The sequence below is a fragment of the Gallus gallus genome, chromosome 2, assembly GCF_016699485.2.
Source record: "Gallus gallus isolate bGalGal1 chromosome 2, bGalGal1.mat.broiler.GRCg7b, whole genome shotgun sequence".
NCBI classification, from domain to species: domain Eukaryota; kingdom Metazoa; phylum Chordata; class Aves; order Galliformes; family Phasianidae; genus Gallus; species Gallus gallus.
The window spans coordinates 95,167,920-95,174,657 of NC_052533.1; positions in this window are offsets into that span (position 1 = coordinate 95,167,920).

The window sequence follows — 6,738 nt, forward strand, 5'->3', positions numbered from 1 at the left end:
CTCCGTGTTAGCTGGTGCCTGAAGCAGCCACGCACAGCCCCACAGCCGCCCAGGGAAGCAGGTCTGGGAGATGAATCTCTGCTTTGCTGGGGATTGGTTCGTCTGGGAGAGCGGCAGCGCAAACTTTCTACCTCGTTTCAGCGCTGCTGAAGCCTTTTTGGGTCTGCAGCACGAAGAAGGTCCTCCACTGAAAGGTGATCGCCCAGGAGTCAGGACTCCTCCTGCAAAAGGCAAAGAGAAGTTCCAAGTGCTGGCAGAGCTGCTGAACTGACATTTTCCACGGGCAAAAATATTTTTAACACCTACTGTTTTTAGAACAATGGATCATACCAAGGGCAACCTTGGTCAATGTCTTTTGATTTATAGCTTTATGAGAAAGGATTCTCAACCTGCTATGAACCAACTGATAATCTGTGTTAACAACTGAATTCAATTACTCATATATTTTCATACATATATACTATGAAGTGTAGTATCAACAATAATAATGTGAAGACAAAGTCACTTCTTAAAATAGAAAAATACTTGTATCACAAATGATCTTTCTTTCTTTCTTCCTTTCTTCTTTTCATATCTTTTTCTGTCATTTTACTTTCTAAGATCACCCTGATAGACAAGGAAAGGCAATTCAGTAGATGGCATTTGTGAACAGAAGAGGTAGTTTAAAAGAGGGCAACTAGAAGCAATCTTCATTCTGGAAGTTATGTGGCATCTGAGTGTGTGGTTATGATGTAATAGGATGTATTCAGGCAAGAAAATCCTGAAACATGATTGCACACACTTGCTTAAGATTGCAATTAAGGACTCTTCTTTCTTTTGTCCTCTTTCTCCCAATCCCTAATACATCGCTCACAAATTAAACAAAATAAAGACTCTTTGCACTGATCCTTGAAGGATGAATTTCAAGGACAAATTATCTTCTTACTCACTAAATAACAAATACCCTTCCTTCATCTTCTTTCAAATTCATTCTGTCATGCAAATAGTACTTGGGAACCTTACCTCCTCATACTTATTTTAGCAGCTATAACTTCAATCATGAAAATAAATAAATAAGAGTATTTCATTGTTTGAGAGTGGGATGAAATAAAATAAAAAAATATACAGGGGCAGTGACCTTCATAGATGTTGTCCATCACCTTCCAGCTCTTTCTTTGTTCTTCAGATTAAAAAGAGGGACAAAGTAATTTTACAGTCATTTGAAATGTTTAGGTTAGAAGGATTCTTTCTCATTAATTTTGACTCTGATATAACTAATCAGAATTGGAATAGCCAATTATCACCCAATTAAAAAGCTTTTATGTGTAGACTCTCATGAAGTATTTCACGATGTTCTTACTGACTTAGTCGATCATTCTCAAGGATGTAGTTTGTTTTCCAAAAATCTATATTCTCTCAAGCAAAACCCGTCATTAAACTGCATGCCTGTGAAAACATTTGAACTTATTTTTACTGTGTTGAAAATAGGATAGATATTTTTGTATCATTATTTTTTTTTCCTAAATGCTTACCCTGTCACATCAAAATAAAATGTATTAAACCCTTTGACTTTTACTGAAGAAAAACAGTCCAGTAACTCCAAAGAAAAAGTGTGACTAAGCAGGCCAATTTAATTTCATTGCCCAGGCAGAATCAAATATAAAGAAGCAATTATTCTTAGTAACTTCTGGCAATCTACCACTTTCAGTAACATAAGCAAATGTATATATATATATATTTAATACAATTTGTTCTGGACTGTCTTCTTGGTGGGTTTTTGCCAGTGAGTCAGTCCATTCCAGTACACTGACTGGAAGATTTTGGCTGTAATCCATACTTACAGTGCTGCTGTATTTCTTTCTAATATGTTTTATAGTGCATTTAGTCATCCTGAGAAGTATGTGTGTACCGTTTCCAGAGGAAAGCCTACAGTTTGTAAAAAGAAGCACTAGATCTATGTTTTAGCTAGGCCCTGTAAAGACCAACCACAGGCATCAAAGATCCTGTTGTTTCTGGCACTTTTCCTTTGACTTCTGAAAGTGTTGTGGGTGTCACTGCAAAATCTGAGTTCTAATAATGTACTGTATACAAGATCCATAGGCAAATCTAGGACTGACTAGGAAACACACACTGACACACTGTCAAACACTTCTTAGACCATGAGGGCTTTAGTGTCCATTGCTTAGGTAACATTTCGACTTGAGGAAAAAAAAAAAAAAAGAAAAAAAAAAAAGAGCTCTATGGTTCTCCTCAGTCCCTTAAGCCACTGTCAGTCTCTCAATATTAGCATTTCTGTCTTTGCAATCAAAGTATGCACTAAAAAACAAGCAAGCAAACAGCTCCCCTCCCCCCCCCCCCCCCCCCCCCCCCCAAAAAAAAAAAAAAAGAAAAAGACCCAACAACAAAAAACCACCACAGTGTCTAGTTACCTGGATGCTGATAACTCATTGACTGTGTAGGAAGAAATAACTTCCATTATGCACTCAGCAACCACTTGCAGAGTTTCTTTGATACTATAATATATCATGTTCAGAGGCAAAATGCTAACTTTTTGTTGCTTTACCTGAAATTTTTTATGGCTTTCGTGAGGCAAATAGAAGAGCTGTAGAAGAGCTTGCACTTTAAGATCATTTTTTAAAGGAAAAACATACTAACAACCATTAACACGTGGTTGCCCTCTATGAATATTAGTGTAATTATATGAGACTTTTAGGTAAGGATTTCTGCTGTACAGAGATACTATTTACAGGTGGCTAATTCTGATGTAAAATTTTCACTTTCATATAACATGGGGGATCACTGTCCATTTTGTGGTTACATTGGCTCTGCTTCAAATCTAGCACCGAGCATTGCTTGTTTGATTTTTAGTAATCTTTTTTACTCATTTCTATAATTAGCAGGAGGAAAAACAAGAGGCCTATTGAAATTTAAGAACTGGGCTTTAGTTCAACACAGGAAGGTCTCTGCTTTTCACTGTCCACCCAGTTATGACTTAATTGTCTGTCTAAACTGAGCTTTTGAGTCAAGTACATTCTTGTCTATGCTGGTGGGAGGTCTGGGCCCAGAGAGTGGTGGTGAATGGAGTTAAATACAGCTGGCGACCAGTCACGAGTGGTGTTCCCCAGGGGTTGGTGCTGGGGCCTGTCCTGTACAATATCTTTATTGATGACCTGGATGAGGGCAGTGAGTGCACCCTCAGTAAGTTTGCAGATGACACCAAGCTGGCTGGAACTGTTGACCTGCCTGAGGGTAGCGAGGCCCTACACAGGGATCTGGATAGGCTGGATAGCTGGGCTGAAGCCAATGGTATGAGGTTCAACAAGACCAAATGCTGGGTCCTGCACTTTGACCACAACAACCCCAGGCAATGCTACAGGCTTGGGGCAGAGTGGCTGGAAGACTGTGTAGAGGAAATGGACCTGGGGGTATTGATTGATGCTAGACTGAACATGAGTCAGCAGTGTGCCCAGGTGGCCAAGAAGGCCAATGGCATCCTGGCTTGTATCAGAAACAGTGTTGCCAGTAGGAACAAGGAAGTAATTGTCCCCCTGTACTCAGCACTGGTGAGACCTCACCTTGAGTACTGTGTCCAGTTTTGGGCCCCTCGCTGTAAGAAAGACATCGAAGGCCCTGGAGCGTGTCCAGAGAAGGAGAACAAAGATGGTGAAGGGTCTGGAGCACAGGCCTTATGAGAAGCGGCTGAAGGAGCTGGGATTGTTCAGTCTAGAGAAGAGGAGGCTCAGGGGAGACCTTATTGCTCTCTATAACTACCTGAAGGGAGGTTGTAGTGAGCTGGGGGTTGGCTTCTTCTCTCTTGTGACTAGTGATAGGACTAGAGGGAAAATCTTCAAGCTGCACCAGGAAAGGTTCAGGCTGGACGTTAGGAAATACTACTTCTTTGAAAGGGTGGTCAGGCACTGGAATGGGCTGCCCAGAGAGGTGGTGGAGTCACCAACCCTGGAGATGTTCAAAGAATGTTTGGACGTTGTGTTGAGGGACATGGTTTAGCGAGAACCATTGGTGATGGGTAAATGGTTGGACTGGGTGATCCTGTGGGTCTTTTCCAACCTTAGTGGTTCTATGATTCTGTCATTCTATGATTCTATGATTGCAGGAGTGTTTTCCAACCCCCACGGAGCCACAATAAATTTGAAAAATACCTAAGAGTCCCAAAAGTTCAGCAGCCTTCTCTATAGAAGACTTTATGGAGAAGATTTGGTAAACAAAATTAGATAATAATATGAACTAAATTGTAGCAACTAAAAGTAACAATAATTCAATCAGTTTATTAGATCTCCACAGTGGCTTATAACACATAGGAAGCACTTTTTACCAATTCAGCATTCCATAATACCATAATGGCTCTAATTGTTCTTCTCTTGTTTCTCTGTACTTTCTCTTGAATTTTCACAGTCTTTTGGTGATGTGTTGTGCACACACACGCACTCCCCTTATTAAGTATGGTTAATCTAAGGGGCTATAACTGTAAAAGTAGTAAGAAGCTGCTGTTGTCTAAGGCAATAAATGTGGGTGCAGGTTAAAATGGAGTTTCTATAGCCAGGAAGATCAGATAAAGGAAGCAGAGATAGTTTTAGGAAAGGAATCTGTACGTTAATAAATTTAATCCTAGGGATGGTCAAAAATTAAAAGAAAGAGATTCTGCTAGTGAGGATAACTTATTAGTCATACTGCAGAAAGAGCAACCAAAAAAAAAAAAATCAACTGAACAAAAAAAATATTGAAAATCTCTCAAAAAGATAGTGGCAAATGGGAAGTTGTCAGAAGGCTGTAAAGAGAAATGGAGAATTTCATTATGACCACATAGGGATGGGTAGTGGGATCCATGGGATGCAAGGATAGATGGCTTAAAAGAAACCTAAGGCCAGAATGTAGTCTGTGTGGCCAGGCTCCAGATGTTGTTCATCGTATTGTAAGTGGATGTACAAAGTTGACCAACAATGTGACAGATAGAATATGAGAGGACACAGCCAGCAGTGTTGTACACTGAACATTCTGCAAGAAGTGTGGGTTACCAATAGGGAAAAAATAACCAACAGCTGAAGAAAGGTGCTGCAAATGAAAGTGTGAAAATTATTTTAAAAACTTTAAAATTCATAAAGCAAGAGCTAGGACTAAGAGATAGGAAATGAAACACTGTAATCAAAATTAAAACGGGGTAAGAATGCAGAAGATATAGTTCCTGTGAAGTGTAAGCAATATGCCATTTATTCATGTTCCTTGGACCACATGATGCAGCACACAGAGTATGTTAAAATGTTTCTCTAACAAACCTCTCAAGTGTCTGCATTTAGGACCAACTCTAAAGTACTGATGAACATAATAGTTCAAATTGTAAACAAATACATTCACAAACACTGGGGTCTCAGATTGATGTTTCATGCTAGCAATATCCTGCTGGTGGAGAAGAGGCATCAACATTTTTATAATCAGCATTTCTCTCTTTTCTGATGTATGCAGAAAAAAAAATTAGGTTAGATAAATTTCTGCTGGATATTAAGCTCAGTTCTGCAGGGCATTCACATTGGCAAAACTGAGGTCAATTTTTCAGAGGAATTGCACTCTAGACTGAGAGCATTTTTCTGATCCTATGAAAAGTTGAACACAGGAAGTCCAATTGACTTCAGGGAGTTCTGCACTCTTCAGGGAGCTGCTTCTGTGTAACAGTCTTCTGAAAATCTACAGCTAAGTTACTCCCGGAAAAATTTCCTATGTGTACACAAATACATCAGTAAATGGTCATACACAGCAATATATATGACTTTAGGTCAGAGCCTATATTCTTCATCATCTATACAAAATTAATGTGAATAACTTCTCCACTGACCTCTAAGCCCAAACCAGATTTTTATGTTCCAGTGTAACTTGTCACTACAAACTTGAATACTTTCTAGAATAAAATCACACTTTATATCTACAAGTTTTAGAAAACTTTTCTGAATAATTGGACCAAGCTATGGGCAATGTTTCAAGATGTTCATAACGTTCCCTGTATGAACACATCAAATAAGTAAGCAAATTTTATGGGTACATTTTTCACCTTGCCACAGCAATAATTGGACACACTCTCTCTCTCAAAAAATAAAAATGAAATAAAACAATATTAATATTTACAAAATGTACAGAATAAGCTCTTTAAGCCCAGAAAACATGGTGAGCAAGGAGCATGCTGGTAACCCTTTTTCATTTTCAGACAAACTTTTCATGTCTGAATGTTAACTTGAACACTAAACTTTAACACCTGAATATTTATGGAGACAGAATTCTAAAATGACATGAAAACTCTTGTATAGAAAGCAGATATAAACATTTTGTAGGTGAGCTAAATAGAAGAATTGACTACCTTCATCCTATTGAACTGCTCACTGTAGTAACTAATTGGTGTGAATGCCAAAGGAGACATGATTATATATATCAGTTTTCTACCAAACTAATATATTCATCCTTTTTTCCTTTTGTTAAAAGTGACAAGACCTCACTTTTGTGCTTAAAATGTTTAAAACTGTCTAAATCCCTTAATCCTACATAATTTCTACCTTTTCTTGCATTCATTAAAACCAGTGTGGGGGGAGGGGGGGAGTTTGATTCAGTAAGAGAAGAATGATTTTATGAAAGATCCAATTCTTTGTAAATCAGAAAAGCAGCTCAGGGCATACAGCACTTTGCCCCACTCTAAAAGAAGGTGGTAGAAATCCCTTTTTGTTCTGAAAATGCACGTCCCAGGGCAATATGTCAATGGTT